The following is a 21,651-nucleotide window of genomic DNA, read 5'->3' as shown; positions in this document are numbered from 1 at the left end:
AACATGCTGGCAGTTAGTAAAAGCCTGTCGGATGGCAGTTTCCAATCAGAATAAATGGTCGGTTGGAGATCGTTCTGCCCAGATTGGTTGGTTGGGGAGGAAGGGACCAAACTGCCAGGTCATCGGTCCCTTGTTCCGAATAAAACAATGCCACAAGGGTGAGAATAAAACAAGCGAGACACAACACAAAATGGAGAGAAAGTAAAAACAACAAGAATGATGGAAGGGCAACAAACACTTAAATGGACAAAAGAGGACAAGAAAACTACAGAAATGCAAGAAACAGATAGAAGAGATTAAAACAACAAAACAGATTACCAAGGCTGGCTGACCATGAGAATAAAAAAGAGAAGCCAGCCACTCTGCAACACATTAAAACCTCCACCCTAAAAGCACTAGGGTGCAGAACGCAGAGCGACAAAGGACATGCACTAAAACTTAGATCAAATGATAAAACCCACCCTCACAAATAAAGCGTAAAATTAAATCAGCTGATGAGGTGTTGTCAGATAAAATTAGTAGCAATGTGTCCGGTAACCAAGATTTCGTCGCACGGCACTTAAAGTGGGACAGTACACCAGAATATGGGCCACTGACAACCGGGCGCCGCATCGACACTGAGGCAGGTCTTCACGGTGCAGGAGGTAGCCGTGGGTCGCCCAAGCGGGGCCAATGTGGAGCCAGCAGAGAATCACAGAGTCCATGCGAGAGGCCAACATGGAGGACTGCCACACATTCATAGTCTCCTTAATGGCACGCAGCTTGTTGTTCATAATGAGACTATGCCATTCCGTCTCCAAAGCCATAAAACCTGGCGGTGTACAAATGAACGCAGGTCAGTTATTGGAATGCCGATCTAAATAAGCAGTTTCCATGTAGTCTGTTTAGCCAGCCTGTCAGCAAGTTCATGCCTGGGATTCCAATGTGTCCTGGGGTCCACACAAACACCACTGAACGACCGGTCCATTCTAGGGCATAGATGGACTCCTCGATGGTCACTACCAAAGGATGATGAGGGTAGCACTGGTCGATAGCTTGTAGGCTGCTCAAGGAGTCAGTACACAGAAGAAACAACTCCCCAGGGCATGAACGGATGTGCTCAAGAGCACGAGATATAGCCACCAGCTCTGCAGTGAAAACACTGCAGCCATCGGGCAAGGAATGCTGTTGAATATGTCCTCCATGGACATACATGAAGCCAACGTGACCATCCGCCATCCAGCCGTCGGTGTAAACTTCTTCTTGGCCTCAGTACATGTCAAGAATCTAGAGGAAGTGACAGTGGAGATCCGCGGAGTGAACTGAATCCTTTGGGCTGTGTGGAAGGTCCAGGCCAAGTCGCAGCCTAGGTGTACACCATGGAGGTGTACGCAAATGCACCACGAGTATAGGTGGTAAAGGCAAGGATTCCAGTTGAAATAGAAGGGATCGGACGTGAACTGACCTGGGCCGCCGATCGGGAGATGAATCGCCGTGGGTGGGAAAACGAGACAGTAATTCGGATGCGCATGAGAATTACGAACATGTGTGACGTAACTGGCGAGCAGTTGCGCACCCCTGACCTGCAATGGAGGGACTCCAGCCTCCGCCAGCACGCTGGTCACCGGACTCATCCTAAAAGCTCCCATCGCTAGTCGAACGCCACAGTGGTGCACTGATTGAGTTAACGCAACACTAAAGGTGCTAGCCATAAGCCAGACTCCCTTAGTCAAGGCGAAATTGAACAAGGGCTCTGTAGAGCTTTAGCAGCGTAGAACGATCTGCACCTCAGTTGGTGCTGTCAGGCAGCAAAGCTTAAGCTGCCGAAGACGAGGAAGCAAAGTCAAGCGGGAGTCGAAAACCAGTCCAAAAAATCGATACGTCTCCACTACAGTGAGGGGATTGTCAGTAAGGTAAAGTTCTGGTTCCGGATTAACAGTACGACGCCGACAGAACTGCATAACACGACTCTGTGGCCAAAAACTGGAAGCCGTGGGCTACAGCCCATGACTGCGCCTTGTGGATGGCTCCCTGTAGGCGCCACTCAGCAACACCAATACTGGTGGAGCAGTATGAAATTCAGAAGTCGTCTGCATACACGGGGGGTGACACGGACGGCCCTACAGCTGCTGCTAGACTGTTAATAGCCCCTAAAAATAGAGATACACTCAATACAGAGCCCTGTGGGACCTCATTCTCCTGGATATGGGAGGGAGGACTGTGGGAGGCACCAACTTGGACACGGAAAGTACGAAGTGACAGGAAATTCTGGATAAAAATCGACAGCAGGCCTCAGAGACCTCTCGAATAATGTGGCAAGGATATGATGTCACCAGATGGTGTCATACGGTTTTCGTAAATCAAAAAAGATGGCAACAAGGTGTTGGCATCTGGAAAAGGCTGTTCGGATGGCAAACTCCAGGGACACATGATTATCACTGGTAGAGCAACCCAGGCAGAAACTGCCCTGGCACAGAGCCAGTAGGCCATGTAATTCCAGGGCCCAACACAACCGCCAACACACCATACAGTCCAGCAGCTTACAAAGAATGTTGGTGAGGCTGATGGGCCGACAGCTATCCACATCAAGCAGGTTATTGCCGGGTTTCAGCACTGGTATGATGGTATTCTCCCGCCAGTGTGATGGAAAGATGCCATCGTTCCAGATACGGTTGAAGATCTCGAGGAGATGTCGCTTGTAGTCAGACGAGAGATATTTAATCATCTGACTGTAGATATGATCTGGCCTCGGAGCTGTATCAGGGCAATGCGCAAGGGCACTGAGGAGCTCCCATTCTGTAAATGGGGGGTCATAGGGTTCACTGTGGCGTGTAGTGAACGAGAGGACTTTCCCTTCCATTTGCCGTTTGAGAGTGCGAAAGGCTGGGGGGGTAATTCTCCGATGCAGAGGTGGGAGCATAGTGCTCGGCAATCGCATTTGCGGCGGTACGTAACACGCCACTTATGTTAACACAGGGAACACATGTTGGGATCTGGTACCAAAAACTCGTTTGATCTTTGCCCAGTCTTGGGAAGGTGACGTTTGGCACCCAATGGTCGAGACGTATCTCTCTAAACACTCCCATTTCCATCTTTTGATAATCTGGCGAACGATGGCACAAAGCCGCTTAAAGGCTATGAGGTGCTCCAGGGAAGGTTGCCTCTTATGCTGCTGTAGAGCTCACCAACACTCCGTAATTGCCTCAGCGACTTCCGGCAAAAAAAGGGACTGTCTTTCGCCAGGGGCACCCTAAAGAACGAGGGATCGCATTTTCTGCCACAGAAACGATCATTGTAGTTACCTGCTCAACCACCACATTGATGTAACCATATGAGGGAGCTTCAACGGTGACAGCAGAGGTGAAAGCATCCCATTCTGCCTTGCTTAAAGCCCATCTGGGCAGGCATCTGTGGGCCTGACGCCGAGGCAGTGACAGGAAGACGGGGAGGTGGTCACTACCACACAGGTCATCATGTGCTCTCCAATGGATAGATGGGAGAAGACCAAGACTGCAAACCGAGAGATCAATGACCGAGTATGTGCCATGTGCCGCACTGAAATGTGTGGGGGCACCTGTATTTAAGAGGCAGAGCTCGAAGTGAGAAAGTAAGGTTTCGACATCTCTGCCTCGGCCAGTAAGCACGGTGCCACCTCACAAGCAGTTATGAGTGTTAAAATCTCCCAAAAGTAGGAAAGGTTTAGGGAGTTGATAAATCAGCACAGCCAATGTGTTCAGGGGTACTGGACCATCTGGAGCAAGATATACACTGCAGACAGCCACAGCCACAGCTTCAAGAGGGGTTTGAAGGGGCACAGGTTCAATGCATACTGTGTTCAGGACACAGACACAAACTCCACCTGATACACTATTATAGTCACTACGGTTCTTGTAATATCCCTATAGCTGCAGAGGGCAGGGGTCCGCATTTCCGGGAAGCAGGTTTCCTGAAGGGCAATGCAGAAAGCAGGTGTAAAGCTTAACAGTTGCCGTAGCTCAGCCAGGTGGTGGAAAAAACTGCAGAAATTCCACCAGGGGATGACGTTATCGTGAGGCTGGGAAGATGTGAAGCATGCAAGGAGGCAGGTTATGCCTCAGGGTCACCTGCTGCCACCGACTGAGTATTTGTAGCCATTTCTATGGTGGATGAGGCACCAGTAAGATCCAGGTCCGCAGGGGACACTAAGATCTCCACCGCATCCTCAGATGCAGAACTGATACGGAGTGGTAGGTGTAGGGGCCACCAGAGAGTCCTGTATTTTAACAGACTTTTTCTTAGTTTGCTTGCTCTTTAGGGGCTTGCTGGGAAGATTTCTCCGAAGTAGTTTCAGGCATGGAGGAAGACCGTGAAGCTCTTTGTACAGCAACTTTTGGTTCCCTGAGCCACTGGCATTAGTGGAGACCTTGGAAGAGAGGGCCCCAAGGGACCCCTTTTGCACGAGAGGAGCCGGAGGAGGCTGTTGCTTCTGCAGCAGGGGGGAGGGGACCAATGTCCCCTGCGTCTGGGGTGGGCCTTGCTCCTGCAGTAGGTGCTTTGGGAGCAACGGAGGAAGATTTGCAACCTACCACCAAGGGAGCAGATGTATTCTGGTGGCCCGGAGGGGCCACTGTTCGTGGTACAAAGTGAGGAACCACTGGCACTTAGGACAGCAATGGTGACTTAGCTGCAACTTAGGGGTGCAATCTTTCAAATTTACGTTTAGCCTCTGTGTAAGTCAACCAGTCCAGGGTCTTGTACTCCATGATTTTCCACTCCTTTTGGAGTACTGGGCAGTCTGGTGAGCAGGGGGAGTGGTGCTCTCCACAGCTGATGCAAGTGGGAGAAGGTGCACATGGAGTATCTGGGTGCAGTGGACGTCCGCAGTCGCGACATGTGGCACTGGAAATGCAGCAGGAACAGGTGTCCAAACTTCCAACACTTAAAGCACCGCATAGGGGGAGGGACGTATGGTTTATGTTACAGCAGTAAACAATCACCTTGACCTTTTCAGGCAATGAATCACCCTCAAAGGCCAGGATGAAGGCAACAGTAGCAACCATGCTGTCTTTGGGTCCCCTGTAAACACGCCGGATGAAATGAACACCCTGCCGTTCTAAATTGGCACAGAGTTCGTCGTCAGACTGCAAGAGGAGATTGCGATGGAAAATGATCCCTTGGACCATGTTGAGGCTTTTATGGGAGTGACGGAAACAGGAATATCATCCAGCTTGTCACAGGCGAGTAACGCTCGGCACTGGGCTGGGGATGCTGTCTGAATCAAGACTGCACAGTTTCACATCTTGGACAGTGCTGCCACTTCTCCAAACTTATCCTCAAGGTGTTCAATGAAAAACTGAGGCTTCACAGGTAGAAAGGAGTCCTCATCAGTTCTGCTACAGACTAAAAACCGAGGCAAATATGGCTCTCTACGTTCTGTAGCCCTATGTTCCTCCCATGGTGTAGTGAGGGAGGGAAATGATTTAAGGTCATACCTGTTGGCATTGTATTCTATCTTGTCCTTCTTAGAGACTGCTGGTGCCATACGGTCACCAGCAAGAGATGACTTAGCCCGCTTCACTACAGGTCATCCGCCCTGATGCCACCCACTTCGATCGGGGCTCTCCCCACGGGCGCCACCCAGCCACAGCAAAGGCCAAGTGGCATGATGGCTGTTGCAGGGAGTCCTGATGCCCCAGGAAGACAGGCATCTACTCCTTGGCATATGTGGGGAGTTTACAGCTCAGGCATCAGCACAGCAGTGCGATCCATGTGTTGTCAGGGTGCTACCACCAAATGGGTACATGACGGCCCCACCACAATGGATTGGCTACTGTGCTGGATGTTGGGTGCAGAGAAATACAATATTGTCATGCGGACAAAAGAGGACATGAGACAACGGAAGAAGATGACGACATGCCCCAGAAAGGGTCTTCGCCCAAATAGTTGAATCGCACGTGGAGATGCAAATCCATGACAAGAGAATCAGGAGATTGAATATAAGGGTACTATGGATAACTCTTACACCACGTAAGGCATCCTTCCCCATATGGCCCACACTTCTGTAGAATTTTGAAAGTGGCAGGTCAAACCATAGAATGGAACCTGAACTCACAGGGCCAAAAGTGTGCAACTCCTTTTAGTCACCGCTTATGACAGGCAGGAATACCTTGGACCTATTCTAACCCCGGAAACCGCAGGTGGCATTCTGCCCGGAAGACACACCGAGATTCAAGTGCCCAACATGATTTGAAGCTAAGCATCCTCTTGAACAGTTTACAAAGTACATTCATCAGGCTAATCGGGCAGTAGCTATTGCGAGATGTTGGGTTCTTCCCGGCCTTAAGGATGGGGATAGCTGTACTGTCTCAACATTGTGACGGAAACGCACTCTTGAGCCAAATGCGGTTGAATACCCTGAGGAGACACTGCCTCTGGGGAATGTCGAGGTGTTGGATCATCTGGTTGTGGATGGAATACGGGCCTAGGTATATGTCTTGTGAAGATGTAAGAGCCTGCAAGAATTCCCACCCAGTGAAGGGTTCATTATAGGGTTCCATGTGGTGCAGGGTGTGAAACAGAGGGTGGGCTGTTCAACTCGGCATAGAAGGATACGAAGAGGACACTGATGCCTTCACAAAGTGTGTTGCAAGGTGTTCTGGGAGGACCATCAGATCAGTGCACAGAGTACTTTGGAGGTTAAGACCCTGGACAGTTGAATGTTGCTAGCAGCCCAGAAGGTTACAGAGCTTGGACCAAACCTGCAATGAAGAGGCATACGTTCCCTGAGAGAAAACTTAGCATCCCCAGCATTCCTATTTACTATTCTTAATAAAGTAATGAGCCTTAGCATGGATACGATTAAAGGCAAGGAGGTTGGTCTCTGAAGGATGGTGTTTAAATCGCTGCAGCGCCTGTGAGCAATCCACCACGGTACCAATCGACGACAAGAGGGACCTGTGAAAAGGGGGACAGCAGCGCCAGCAACATGAAGAAGTGGCAGAAACACCTTGCACAACCGCATCAATCGAATTCGAGATTGAGGAGTCGAAGTGCACAGCAGACATATATAATGGCCAATTGGCCCTGTGGAATGCCCAATGTGGGGGGCTGTCTACCTGGCGGCAGCAGGGGAACAATAAACTCACCAGAAAGTGGTCACTGTCACAACAGTCATCATCGGATGACCAATGAAGGGGAGCCAGGAGAGCAGGGGAGGTGATTGTAAGATTGACAGCAGTAAAGGTGCATTGAGCGGCACTGAAGTGGATACGGGAACCACTACTGAGGAGAGGCAAATCGAGGTCTGTAGTAAGTTGGTCAGTTAGGAGACCCCTACCCATTGAAGTGGCACTCCCCCACAGTGGGTGGTGAGCACTGAAGTCCCCAAGGATGAGAAATGGGGGGTGCGAGTTGCTGGATTAAGGTAGACTGTTCAACATAAGGAAGTGGCCTACCTGGATGGAGGTAGACATTTCAAATGGTGATTGGCATAGTTTTTGCACTCTAGCCACTATTGCTTCCCAGTTGGTATCTAGGGGGCTCCAGTCACCAATAACATTGGACTGAACTAAAGTGCAGACCCTACCAGATGCTACCCTGGGGCTGTCATGGTCCCAACAGAACGCCTGATACCATGAAATGTTGGAGAGTTGTCATTGTGGAAGGGCGTTTCTCCAAGAGCAAAACAGAACACAGAATAGGAGGAGACAAGACGACATATTTCCAGTAGGTGGTGATAGTATCCGTTGCCATTCCACTGGAAGATCATGTGGCGAAGGACCAGGGACCAGTTTAGACATAAAGAAGCTAAGAGGAGGTCATGTCACTCAGTCAGTGATCATCACCGACAAGGATGGGGTGATATCCACAAATAAGATGTCAGACTCAGGTTGCGAGAGGGAAGATGGCACCTCTGGGGGGCACCGGGGAGATCAATCACCAGCAGGTGCCGAAGAACGGGGGCACTTCTTCGACCGGGGAGAGGGAGTGGCTCCTGGAAGGCAGGTCGTGGGAACTGCAGGGGAGGGGGAGCGGAGAAGGGGACAGGGCTGGGGTACAGAAGAGGTAAGAGGAGGAAAGGATGTAACAGATGCAAAACTTGAAAATAGTGACATTGGATGGAGTCTCTCATACTTTTGGTGAGCCTCAGCATCAGAAAAGCGATCCAGGGACATGTACTCTTGGATCTTCTTTTCTCTCTTGAAAGTCGGTGAGCGATGGGAGTGGCGGTCATGACAATTGACACATACAGGTGGCAGAATACAGGGGCATTCCTTGTGGAGGGGGTGTCCAGTCACCACACAGAGCGTCTGTCATTCAGTGGGAGGACGTATGCCCAAAATGCAAGCATTGAAAGTATCTCATGGATGGTGGGACGTACGGCTTCACATCACATCTGTAGCACATAACCTTGACCTTCTCTGGGAGGGTATACTCCTTGAAAGCCAGAATGAACGTGCCAGTATCGATGCAGTTGTCTTTGTGACCCTTCTGTACACGTCGAACAAAATTAACGCCGTGTCACTCCAGGTAAGCCCAGAGTTCCTCGTCATTCTGCAGGATGAGGTCCCTACAAAAATTACTCCCTGGACCATATTGATAGACTGGTGAGGGGTAATAGACACTGGGACATTTCCAAGACGATGACAAGCACAAAGAGCTACAGATGGGGTGGCAGAACAAGCTTTGATCAACAGGGAGCCCAATGCATCTTACTACGAGACTACACTTCACCAAACTTGTCCTCAATATTCTCCACAAAAAACAATGGCTTTGTGGCATGAATTTGTCCCCATCTGTCCTAGTACAGGTAAGGCAGTGGGGAAAGTGTTTCAACCCAAGATAGTGAGCCTGGCATTCCTCCCATAGTGTAACCAGGGAAGGGAAGGCTGCTGGGTCATACGAAGCACCATTCAATCATCCTTCACCATTCAAAGATGTGGCTATTTGAGAATGGCCCGATTTTTGCAGTTTGATAAGCGTCATGCGCCGAGCATCCATCTTGATACCACCCACTCTGATCAGGGGCTCTCCCTAAGGATGCCACACAGCCACAGTAAGGGCCACCTGGCATGTCAGCTGTTGCCGGGAATACCGGTGCTCCGAAAAGACAAGCAACCGCTCCTTGGCATACACAATGAGGGATCAGTTCAGTGTCAGTAGTGTGATCCCTGTGTTGTCTGGGGGCTCAGCCAGATGGGTACACAACAGCACCACCACACGGACTGGCTGCACTTGCTGGTAACTTACCAGGGTTGAAGGGGGCTAAAGGGGAAGGGAGAGGGGAAGGAAGGAGGGAGAGGAATCCATACCGTAGATGCTACGGAGGGAGTTCTTCCCCAAATGGCTCACACTAAAAACAAAAAAAATTATGAATGGAGGTCAAACCTAACTGCAAACAGGATGGAAGAATGGGCAGAGGTAACAAAATTGCAAGCAATACGGTGAACCAGGTGGATATGGATAACCAGATTGATATAAATCAGAACACCAAGAGAGGGGAAGGAGAGGGCAACAGGGAGGGAGCGAGGACAGGGAGGAAGTGAAGACAGGGAGGGAGGGCAGGGTGAAGGAAATGCAGCCAGGGAAGGAAGAATGGGCTGCAATAACTCAAGGCCCCATGTTCACCACACACAAACTCATGAAAGAACCGTGAGCCCTCTGGGGGGCAGTGTCAGGTGTTGGACAAGTCCTGTATTGGAAAACTGATTTAAATTTGGTAATTGCAGTGGAGTGTATGAGAAACTGACAGGACAACTCAAGGAATGATGTTTTTAGAATGTCAAAAGAAGCAGTTGGAAAGAAATTGGAAAGTTTACATACTTCTCTGGAATGTAAACATATGAATGGGTGCATCTCCTCTCCTGAAATGCTAATGGTGGAACTGAAGTCAGTACGGAAATGTAACTAACTTGTTGAGTTCTATTAAAGTTGCTAAACAGAAAACAATGTAATTTTAAAAAGCTCCCAGAAAACCACATAAAAACAACAAATTACTTTTTCACATCCCAGAAATTTAAAAAATTTCATTTTACAAACAAGGACCAAACCACAAAAGATAACTATGGATATTCAAATAAATTTTTATGCCCCAATAATGCACACAAGATGCATCTAAAATTACTTAGAATTATGTTTTCTTTTAAAGGTAACTACCAACAATGACATTATCTTTCCATACAAAAACGTACAACTTAGAAGTTTTGGATTCCAAGGAAAAAAAATCTGATTTCTGAAATGTTATAAATAATGGTCAGGGGAGTATCTGACTTCCAACTCCTCTCTTGATTAGATGCAGCACTTTCACTTGTTAAAGTTTTTAATTATTTGGCAAGGGAATATATAAACAGTCCTACTGGGTTTTTTTTTTCCTTTTGTGTGTGTGTGTGTGTGTGTGTGTGTGTGTGTGTGTGTGTGTGTGTACAAATATTTCATCAAAGTTCTTTGGATGTAGGCAGTAGAAAGCATAAAAAGTATGTTACCAATCTCATTGCATAATGATATTCTTATGAAAATAAGAAGTGTCATATGATGCTGGGTGAAGAGTATGAGAAACTGACTGGAAAACTCAAGGTGTCTCTTCTGTTCTACAAAATGAGAGTAATGCAGATTATGGCCAATGGGACCTCATGGCTTAACTACAGGTGACATGTTAATCCATGCTATATTTTACCCTATTATTTTGTACATGACCGAATTCTAACTACAATTTTTGCACTGCAGTAGCATTCCACTATTAAAATGACAAAATAGTACCTTTCCACTGACTCTACAAGCATGAAGTTTATAAACATTTACACGTCCAACCATGTTTGTAACATCCTATTGAAACACTGATTCCTGTTGTCCCATTAAAGAAGTGTAGACAGGGCCAAGACACAATCAGAGTGGAAAAAATAAACTCAGACTTCCAGCCAGCCTTTTTAAACTCATGTAAAATATTCATGACACAGATGTCTTGTACAAATCAACAAGATTGCACATTTTCACACAAAGATTTAACGCAGCTAAGAAAACCTTTAAAGCAGAACTTTCAAACCTTAGAAAACAAGTCCACTGTAATGAAATCTCACAATTTACGAGGGCAGTTCAATAAGTAATGCAACACATTTTTTTTCTCGGCCAATTTTGGTTGAAAAAACCGGAAATTTCTTGTGGAATATTTTCAAACATTCCCGCTTCGTCTCGTCTAGTTTCATTGACTTCCGACAGGTGGCAGCGCTGTACGGAGCTGTTAAAATGGCGTCTGTAACGGATGTGCATTGCAAACAACGGGCAGTGATCGAGTTTCTTTTGGCGGAAAACCAGGGCATCTCAGATATTCATAGGCGCTTGCAGAATGTCTACGGTGATCTGGCAGTGGACAAAAGCACGGTGAGTCGTTGGGCAAAGCGTGTGTCATCATCGCCGCAAGGTCAAGCAAGACTGTCTGATCTCCCGCATGTGGGCCGGCCGTGCACAGCTGTGACTCCTGCAATGGCGGAGCGTGCGAACACACTCGTTCGAGATGATCGACGGATCACCATCAAACAACTCAGTGCTCAACTTGACATCTCTGTTGGTAGTGCTGTCACAATTGTTCACCAGTTGGGATATTCAAAGGTTTGTTCCCGCTGGGTCCCTCGTTGTCTAACTGAACACCATAAAGAGCAAAGGAGAACCATCTGTGCGGAATTGCTTGCTCGTCATGTGGCTGAGGGTGACAATTTCTTGTCAAAGATTGTTCCAGGCGATGAAACATGGGTTCATCACTTCGAACCTGAAACAAAACGGCAATCAATGGAGTGGCGCCACACCCACTCCCCTACCAAGAAAAAGTTTAAAGCCATACCCTCAGCCGGTAAAGCCATGGTTACAGTCTTCTGGGACGCTGAAGGGGTTATTCTGTTCGATGTCCTTCCCCATGGTCAAACGATCAACTCTGAAGTGTATTGTGCTACTCTTCAGAAATTGAAGAAACGACTTCAGCGTGTTCGTAGGCACAAAAATCAGAACGAACTTCTCCTTCTTCATGACAACGCAAGACCTCACACAAGTCTTCGCACCCGAGAGGAGCTCACAAAACTTCAGTGGACTGTTCTTCCTCATGCACCCTACAGCCCCGATCTCGCACCGTCGGATTTCCATATGTTTGGCCCAATGAAGGACGCAATCCGTGGGACGCACTACGCGGATGATGAAGAAGTTATTGATGCAGTACGATGTTGGCTCCGACATCGACCAGTGGAATGGTACCGTGCAGGCATACAGGCCCTCATTTCAAGGTGGCGTAAGGCCGTAGCATTGAATGGAGATTACGTTGAAAAATAGTGTTGTGTAGCTACAAGATTGGGGAATAACCTGGTGTATTTCAATGCTGAATAAAACAACCCCTGTTTCAGAAAAAAAAATGTGTTGCATTACTTATTGAACTGCCCTCGTACAAATGTAAGCAAAGCTTCCTGGAAACTGATCAATTACATATGGAAAAACCTCCACAACTAGGGACAGCAAAACCCTTATGTTTACAGGATGGTAATATAGTAAAAGAACCAACAGCATTATGTAACCTTTTTAATAATCATTTAGGGAATATGGAAGTGTACGATTCCACCCCTCTGCTTTGACCTATGACGTCATCAACATGGCGGAAATGGCTATTCTAAGTGTCTCCAACATGGCACCTATGATATCTCTACATACACACGGCACCAGACACTAAAATACGTATAAATAAGACAATAACATCTCCCTCCAAAAATATAATCAAACTATGGGACAACATGTCTGCTTGTCACATAAATGTCAGCTTGTGTCTGTATACGTGCGGATGGATGCGTGTGTGTGTGTGTGTGTGTGTGTGTGTGTGTGTGTGTGTGTGGGCGCGCGCGCGCGAGTGTATACCTGTCCTTTTTCCCCCCTAATGTAAGTCTGTCCGCTCCCAGGATTGGAATGACTCCTTACCCTCTCCCTTGAAACCCACATCCTTTCGTCTTCCCCTCTTTCCTAATGAAGCAACCGTTGGTTGCGAAAGCTTGTATTTTGTGTGTATGTTTGTGTGTCTATCGACCTGCCAGCGCTTTCGTTTGGTAAGTCACATCATCTTTGTTTTTAGATATATTTTCCCACATGGAATGTTTCCCCTATATATATATATATATATATATATATATATATATATATATTAAAAGAAAACATAATTCTAAGTAATTTTAGATGCATCTTGTGTGCATTATTGGGGCATAAAAATTTATTTGAATATCAATAGTTATCTTTTGTGGTTTGGTCCTTGTTTGTAAAATGAATTTTTTTAAATTTCTGGGATGTGAAAAAGTAATGTGTGTGTGTGTGTGTGTGTGTGTGTGTGTGTGTGTGTGTGCGCGCGAGTGTATACCTGTCCTTTTCCCCCCCCCTAATGTAAGTCTTTCCGCTCCCGGGATTGGAGACTCTTTGTCTTTAAATATGTCTGCTTGTGTCTGTATATGTGTCGATGGATATGTGTGTGTGTGTGTGTGTGTGTGTGCGCGAGTGTATACCCGTCCTTTTTTCCCCCTAAGGCAAGTCTTTCCGCTCCCAGGATTGGAATGACTCCTTACCCTCTCCCTTAAAACCCACATCCTTTCGTCTTTCCCTCTCCTTCCCTCTTTCCTGATGAGGCAACAGTTTGTTGCGAAAGCTTGAATTTTGTGTGTATGTTTGTGTGTGTTTGTGTGTCTATCGACGTGCCAGCGCTTTCGTTTGGTAAGTCACATCATCTTTATATATAGGGAAACATTCCACGTAGGAAAAATATATCTAAAAACAAAGATGATGTGACTTACCAAATGAAAGTGCTGGCAGGTCGACAGACACACAAACGAACACAAACATACACACAAAATTCAAGCTTTCGCAACAAACTGTTGCCTCATCAGGAAAGAGGGAAGGAGAGGGAAAGACGAAAGGATTTGGGTTTTAAGGAAGAGGGTAAGGCGTCATTCCAATCCCGGGAGCGGAAAGACTTACCTTAGGGGGAAAAAGGACAGGTATACACTCGCACACACACACATATCCATCCACACATATACAGACACAAGCAGACATATTTAAACTTTAAATATGTCTGCTTGTGTCTGTATATGTGTGGATGGATATGTGTGTGTGTGCGAGTGTATACCTGTCCTTTTTCCCCCTAAGGTAAGTCTTTCCGCTCCCGGGATTGGAATGACGCCTTACCCTCTCACTTAAAACCCACATCCTTTCGTCTTTCCCTCTCCTTCACTCTTTCCTGATGAGGCAACAGTTTGTTGCGAAAGCTTGAATTTTGTGTGTATGTTTGTGTTCGTTTGTGTGCCTGTCGACCTGCCAGCACTTTCATTTGGTAAGTCACATCATCTTTGTTTTTAGATATATTTTTCCTACGTGGAATGTTTCCCTCTATTATATATATATATATATATATATATATATATATATATATATATGTGCGGATGGATGTGTGTGTGTGTGTGTGTGTGTGTGTGTGTGTGTGTGTGTGGGCGCGCACGCCACTGTATACCTGCCCTTTTTACCCCCTAAGGTAAGTCTTTCTGCTCCTGGGATTGGAATGACTCCTTACCCTCTCCCTTAAAACCCACATCCTTTCGTCTTTCCCTCTCCTTCCCTCTTTCCTGATGAAGCAACCGTTGGTTGCGAAAGCTTGAATTTCGTGTGTATGTTTGTGTTTGTTTGTGTGTCTATAGACCTGTCAGCGCTTTCATTTGGTAAGTCACATCATCTTTGTTTTTAGATATATTTTTCCCACGTGGAATGTTTCCCTATATATATATATATATATATATATATATATATATATATATATATATATATCAATGGCAGCCAATAATACCAAAACACCAAAGCCTACAGCAAAAACTATAGAAATTGGAATCAGACATTTCCCTTGACACAGCTGACGGTAACTTACCAAAATGCCTATACCTACATATAAAAATATGAAAATTGGAATCTGGCATTTCCCTTGACCTGTACAGGTCAACTATAACTACTGGTACGAAAAAAACCAACATCTACAACTATGAAAAACAAAACCAAAACCATAACACCTCAAAAATTAAAAACTCAAACATCCCTATGTAAATTAAAACACACTCAACACACAATAAATTACAAATCGAGAGGAAAAAAAAAAAAAAAAAAAAAAAAAACCCCTACTTACCACCAACAAATTTCGGCCAACCATCACACACACACACACACACACACACACACACACACACACAGAGGACGCCATCAAACACAACAAGACGACATCTACAAACATAACCAACTCTAACTCCGTGCTGTAATAACGTCACACACCACAACACCCTTATGTCATGGGTCAAAGCAGACAGGTGGAATTGGACGCTTCCGCTGACCCAACATTTCATCTCACTAACGGGAAATTCAACACACACCTTAGAAGTTTACTGAGAGATACCATATCATACCCTTCAAGTATTGAGTTTTGATTTTGGTGAGACTAAAGAAAAATCATATGAACACAATAATCCTACCATTAAAAAACAAATACTCATCTGGATGGAATGGTATAAGTCTTGTAGTTAAAACATGCATAAAAATAGTTACACCACTAATGTACCTTATAAAATATAGTATTAAAGAAAGCACTTACCCTACTAGTCTAAAAAATAAGCATTGTTAAACAGTGCATAAGAAGGGCAATACAAAAGAGGTTTCAAACTACTGCCGAAGCTCACTGATCCAAACCTTTAGTAAGGTTTTTGAAATGGTTATCATTTCCCAGCTATCGGCTTACTTTAAACATAACAAATTGTTAACAGAAACACAGTATGGCTTTAGGAAAGATCGGTGCACAAGTACTGGAGTTGATGAATTTCTCCATAAAGTGTACAGCCTCCTAGAGCTAGGTATGAAGATAGCAGGCATATAATCCCAGATCTTTTCAAAGACTTTGACTCAGTCAACCATAGGCTGCTCATTAATAAATTGAAGACTTACAACATCAAGGAATCATCTATGCAATTACTGATAACATACTTGACAAATCGCAAACATTGTGCTAAACTTTCATGTAAAATAGATAATAAGGTAATAGAATTTAAAGCCTTCTAGAGATACTGCAGGGATCAATGCTTGGTCCATTTCTCTTCTTGGCTTATGTCAATAACATGACATAACCCTTCCACTCACATCTAGTAACCTATGTTGATGACACTAGCCACTTATTTTATGAAAACTACTTCGAGACTTTACACTCAGTTGCAGCTAAGGGTGTGATGAAAGTAACCACGTATTTTCTACACCAGGGTCTAAACACCAACATCAGTACATCCCAGCTACTAACATTTATGAGGCTGAAATAAACAATATTTGTGACATTACATCAGCAGGGATAGACAACATTAAATTTCTTGGTGTCCACATGAACAAAAATCTGTTGGGTAAACCAAATACTTCTGGGATAAATTCTAGTGTCCGATTCTACGCATCAGCTATGAGCAATGACGTCATACCTAAAGCAAAGATGCTACGTACAGGCAATCTATGAAGGCAATGGGTCATACTCGTAAACAAATGAATGCAGCATACTATAAAATTACCATCATATTTCACTCAGTTATTACTTAGTCGTGAATTGTATCTAAATGAATTGAAAATAATGAAAATAATCAAGAACAAAAATTAAAAACAACTTTTAATATCTGATAAGAAGTATTTTTGTAATTTATGTGAGTAGAAAAGCACAGAGAACCTTTAAATTGCATTACAGCAAAGTGCTTGGTGAAGTCATAATGTTAGAAAATAGTGTTAATTTTATTATTAATTATTGAATGTAACTGGAGAAGTGCAGGAAAGTTGGGGGTTTCGAGCAGGGAGAAACTGACATGCAAAGAAACAGTAGCATGAAATGTGGAGAAACCGATACACAAAATTCTAAAAGAAAAGCCAGTAAGCCTATACAACTAACGAACGAACATCTACAAAAAATAACGAATATTGGAATCACTAACTAGAATTAAACCACACAGGTAAGTTTATTTACCAAGCGCTCCATGATTCAAATGTAAATTATTTTTGCAGGTGTTTTATGCATTTCTACATTTGTAATTGCTCTCTAAAACTAGTGTGAACTATAACAAAAATTGGAATCGCTAAATACAACTGACCTATATAGGTCAATTCTAGTTACCAATTTCAATATTAGCCTACATTTTAGTGCACACACCTGCTGAAAAAAATTATCTAATTAATGAATGATCAAATGGCTGGAATCAGTAACTCAAATTGATCTATGTAGATGGTCACGTCTAATTACCAATTCCAAATATTCTATGGTGGTGGTGGTTTCGGGGAAGGAGACCAGACAGCGAGGTCATCGGTCTCATCGGATTAGGGAAGGATGGGGAAGGAATTCGGCCGTGCCCTTTCAGAGGAACCATCCCGGCATTTGCCTGGAGTGATTTAGGGAAATCACGGAAAACCTAAATCAGGATGGCCGGATGCGGGATTGAACCGTCGTCCTCCCGAATGCGAGTCCAGTGTCTAACCACTGCGCCACCTCGCTCGGTAAATATTCGATGGTTCATAATTTTGAACAGATTTCTATAGCCTATTTCTTATTCATCTCAGAACTACCATGAGAAAGTAACAAGTATTGTAGGTACAGCCTCCAAATTTTTCGCTTTTTCATAGCAGTGATGCAAGTTATACCATATCGTTGATGAAGAAACAATACCGCGTAACTGACAATTTGCCAATTTTTTGTTTTTCAGTCGGATGATGTCATTGACCATACGCACATCTGCTCTTAACACCATAATAACGAATTTTTAATTATTTACCCTGAAAAAATGATCTAAAACAATACCGCGTATGTGACACAGCAAATAAATAGATGGCAATACTGCGGAACTGTAGAGAATTAAATACCGCGTATCTACAATTTATGGATACTGTAAACAATATCGCGTAAATACAAAAGCGCATGCAGCCACAGCACATTGTTACTGCCTTATTACGTATTTAACAGTGCTCAAAAGTGGTTCCATGCTTGTAGCTTCATTTGTGATAATGGACAGCGACATAGATGATCTTTTTACCGAAGAAGAAATTGTTTCTCAGTTGAAATTAGCTTATGAAAGGGGAGAATCGTTCCTGAGAGTGACTGATAGCGATAAGAAAATTGTTTTATTATTCACCTTTGAATGTTAGTAGCACCGCAAGTGTCTTATTGTGATATAAATCAGAACGACCCCATGTCACTCGTTCTGTGCTTTATTCATTTCTGCCGAAGATTTCTAGACTGTTCACTTTCTTGTAGGATCTCCCGTTAATGCAGAACAAACAACAGGTGAGAAAAGTCTTAACGCTGAAGTTACATTTACCGAAGAAGAATTAATTTCGTATATGGGGTTCTCTGTTACTGTCCCTGAAACATATAATGACGCAGGTAAATTTTCTTGGGATTATTGTTAATAATATTACTGGTGCCGTCATTCTCATAAATACATGAATTTGAGCTTCATCTTTGTCTGCTTAATTAATATATAAATATTTTTCCATCTAGAAACTTCAGTGGCTGTATCCAACAATGTTCAAAATGAAACCACAGTCATTGTTTCCACTAGAGAAGGCAGTACTTCACACTCATTGCTATGCGATGGTGCTCACTGTTTGCCAAACACTCTGGATAAATTGTCGGAAGATAACAGAAGCAATAATAATGCTGACAGTGAAGGTCCAGAATTTTATGGTGACGCAAGCAGTGACAGCAAAAGGAAGTCTAAACCACATCATGAAGATAGGAAGAAAAATGCCAATAAAATTCTGAGAATGCATGGACAGGCGTATATTGGATACAAATGAAGTCGGTTTGGTAAAATCAGTCATGATACTCCAAGAGAGGCACGAAAATTAGGTCCAACATGTACTTCGAAGATGTGCCAGAAATACGCTCAAAGGAGGTGTCATCAGTTTTCTGCTGATGATAGGCAGGCAGTATTTAACACATTTTGGGAAACAATGTCATGGGATCAGAGAAAGGTTTACGTTATTAAACTTGGGGACATAATTTCAACCAAACATGCACGGAAGAACACTGGCAAATACATGAGAAAAGGGACGCTCATTTATCATTTCAAAAATGAGCTGGAGAAACATAAAGTATGCTTAAAGACGGTTCTCAATACTCTTGGGATTAAATAATGGACAGTCCGATATTGGCTGGGTAATTCCACGCATGGGATGAGTCCTGATACAGAATTGTCACGACCTCGAATCAAACAGATGAAGAAGAAAGATGAGAGAACCTTCATAAAAGAATTCCTGGACTCGCTTCTGAAACTTCCATCGCATTACTGCAGGAAATCCTCCTCGAAGTTGTACCTTGAGCCTATTCTACAATCCAAACAGGTGTATGGACTCTATGTGGAAAAATGTCATGCGGAGAAGGTTTCACCATTAAGTCAGGCTACCTTTAACTTGATTTTAGAAAATGGTAATATTAGCTTATTTTGCCCCAAGAAAGGCCAGTGCGACTTGTGTTGTAGTGAAGACGTGTGGAAGCAACACACAGAATGGAAAGAGTAGGCAAGGATGCAAAAAGATGCTGACAAGAAAGAAGCCCAGCAGAAGCTCTGCTCAGTGCATACCATGGACTCACAGGCCGTGAAAGTAGCTCCATTTTTAAGTGCAAGTGCAGTTTATTATAAAACAAAGTTGGCTGTTCATAACTTTACAATGTATAATTTAGAAAGTCATGATGCAGTATGTTACTGGTTCAATGAAACGCACGGTGATTTGGTTGCATCATGTTTTGCCTCATGCATCGTGGACACCCTATCCAGAATGATTAAGGAAAATCCCGTTCAAGTCATTCTGTATTTTGATGGCTGCACATATCAGAACAGAAATGTGATATTATCAAATTCTCTTTTAAGATTAGCAATTGATACTGGAGTATTGATCACACAAGTTTTTTGAGAAAGGTCATACTCAGATGGAATCTGGCTCAGTTCACAGCTCCATTGAGTTCATGGTTAAAGGACGTGAAGTTACACTTCCTAGCCAATAGGCTATGATATCTAAAGAAGCGAGAAAAGAGCCACAGCCATATGAAGTCCATTACCTAGATTATTCCTTTTTCATCAACTATGCAGAGAAAAGTTGGTTCCTGTACGACTCAATTAGGCCTGGAAGAGCTGTAAAAAATGAGCCTACAGTTACCAATCTGAGGGCACTACAGTACCACCCACATGGCATTATTTACTACAAGTGCTCTTTCAACGAGGTGTGGTAAGAATTACCGAGGCGTCCGAGGAAAATTCTTGGAGATGTTTGCTTCCCGAAACTATGCAAGGAAAGACGGAAAAATCAAGAAATTCAAATGGGATCATTTACAGCAACTTAAATCTGTTCTTCCTAAAGATTGTCATAGTTATTATGACAACATTCCTAATGAATGAAAATTATCGCGGAGGTAACTGTGTGACGAGTATCAGTGCAGTGTAATTCTCTGTTGCTGCTTTGAGTGACATTTAGGATTCTTCTTGAAGAAATGTGCAGACATTATCGCAACTATGTAAACAGTATATTTATTTAAAATGTTTCTATGAAATCTTTCAATAAAAATTATTAATGCTCCAAAACATGTTCTTACTAGCTTTCCCTTCACCAAATACCAATGTAAATGTGTCAAGTTGTGCCGGGAGACTGACAAACAAATACAGCATACGTAGCAGATCATGGCAGAAATACAAAGACAATTCTGCGTATGTGCCGTAATTAAGCTGAATAAAGCAATTTTTTTTTGTTTCACATATTTATTTGATCCAATATTTCCTTGCAGTGCTACGATGCAAATTTAGTGCCGCTGTGAAATGTATTAGGTACTTTAGACAGTTTTTTTTCTCTCGTGTAAAATTCTTATTTTGTTACTTACGCGGTATTGTTTCTTCACCGATGATATGTAGAAATCCTGTAACACTTTAGTGCACACACTTGTTGTTAAAACGATTTATATAATGAACTGTGGAATGGTTGTAATTTATAACTCGAATTAACCTGTATAGGTCAGTTCCAGTTACCAATTCCAGTATTTGTGAGGCACTACTTTTTGTGAATTTTCGATAGTTGTGTACTAGTCCCATTAGATTTAATAATAATTATTACAAGTTTATGTTATTTCACAGTATTATGACTTCATCATGCGCTATACTGCAATGAATTTACGGGTTCTCTGTGCTTTTCTTACTTGCAGAAATTACAATAATAATGAATTCAGACATGTATATTTCTCTTTTTCTGTTCTTTTTTATTTTCATTGCTTTTAATTCTTGTCAATATAATTTGTGACTAAATATTAATCACATGAACTGTGATTCTAATTTTATAGTATGCTACATTCTTGTTTGCAAATATGATCAGTTGCTTTCAAAGATTAACTCTATGTAGCCTATCTGCCTTAGGTATGACGTCATTGCTCAAAGCCGACAAGTGGAATCAGATACTAGAATTGACCCTACTTCTGTATGTGTGAAAGTAAGCAGTAGCTTGTATGTGGTAAGTCAACTGACATACATAGTCCAAAGTCAAACATTAAAAATTGTTTACTATGGGACAGTTTATCCATTTCTTAATTATGATATTGAACCGTGGCGTTGCGTGGCAGACCTGCACCTGCATACTATAGCAGTATTACAGAAAAGACCC

General features: G+C 43.6%; 1 protein-coding gene across 1 annotated transcript in view; it reads right to left on the bottom strand.

Annotated features, from left to right (window-relative positions):
- The window catches only part of LOC126198742 (proteasome maturation protein), a 45,255-nt gene that overhangs the window by 22,612 nt on the left and 992 nt on the right, over nucleotides 1–21,651 (bottom strand). The window lies entirely within an intron of this gene.

Source organism: Schistocerca nitens, chromosome 8 (genome assembly GCF_023898315.1).
Source record: "Schistocerca nitens isolate TAMUIC-IGC-003100 chromosome 8, iqSchNite1.1, whole genome shotgun sequence".
NCBI lineage: Eukaryota > Metazoa > Arthropoda > Insecta > Orthoptera > Acrididae > Schistocerca > Schistocerca nitens.
The sequence above is the reverse complement of the archived record's forward strand: the minus strand, read 5'-3'. Positions and strand labels throughout refer to the sequence as shown.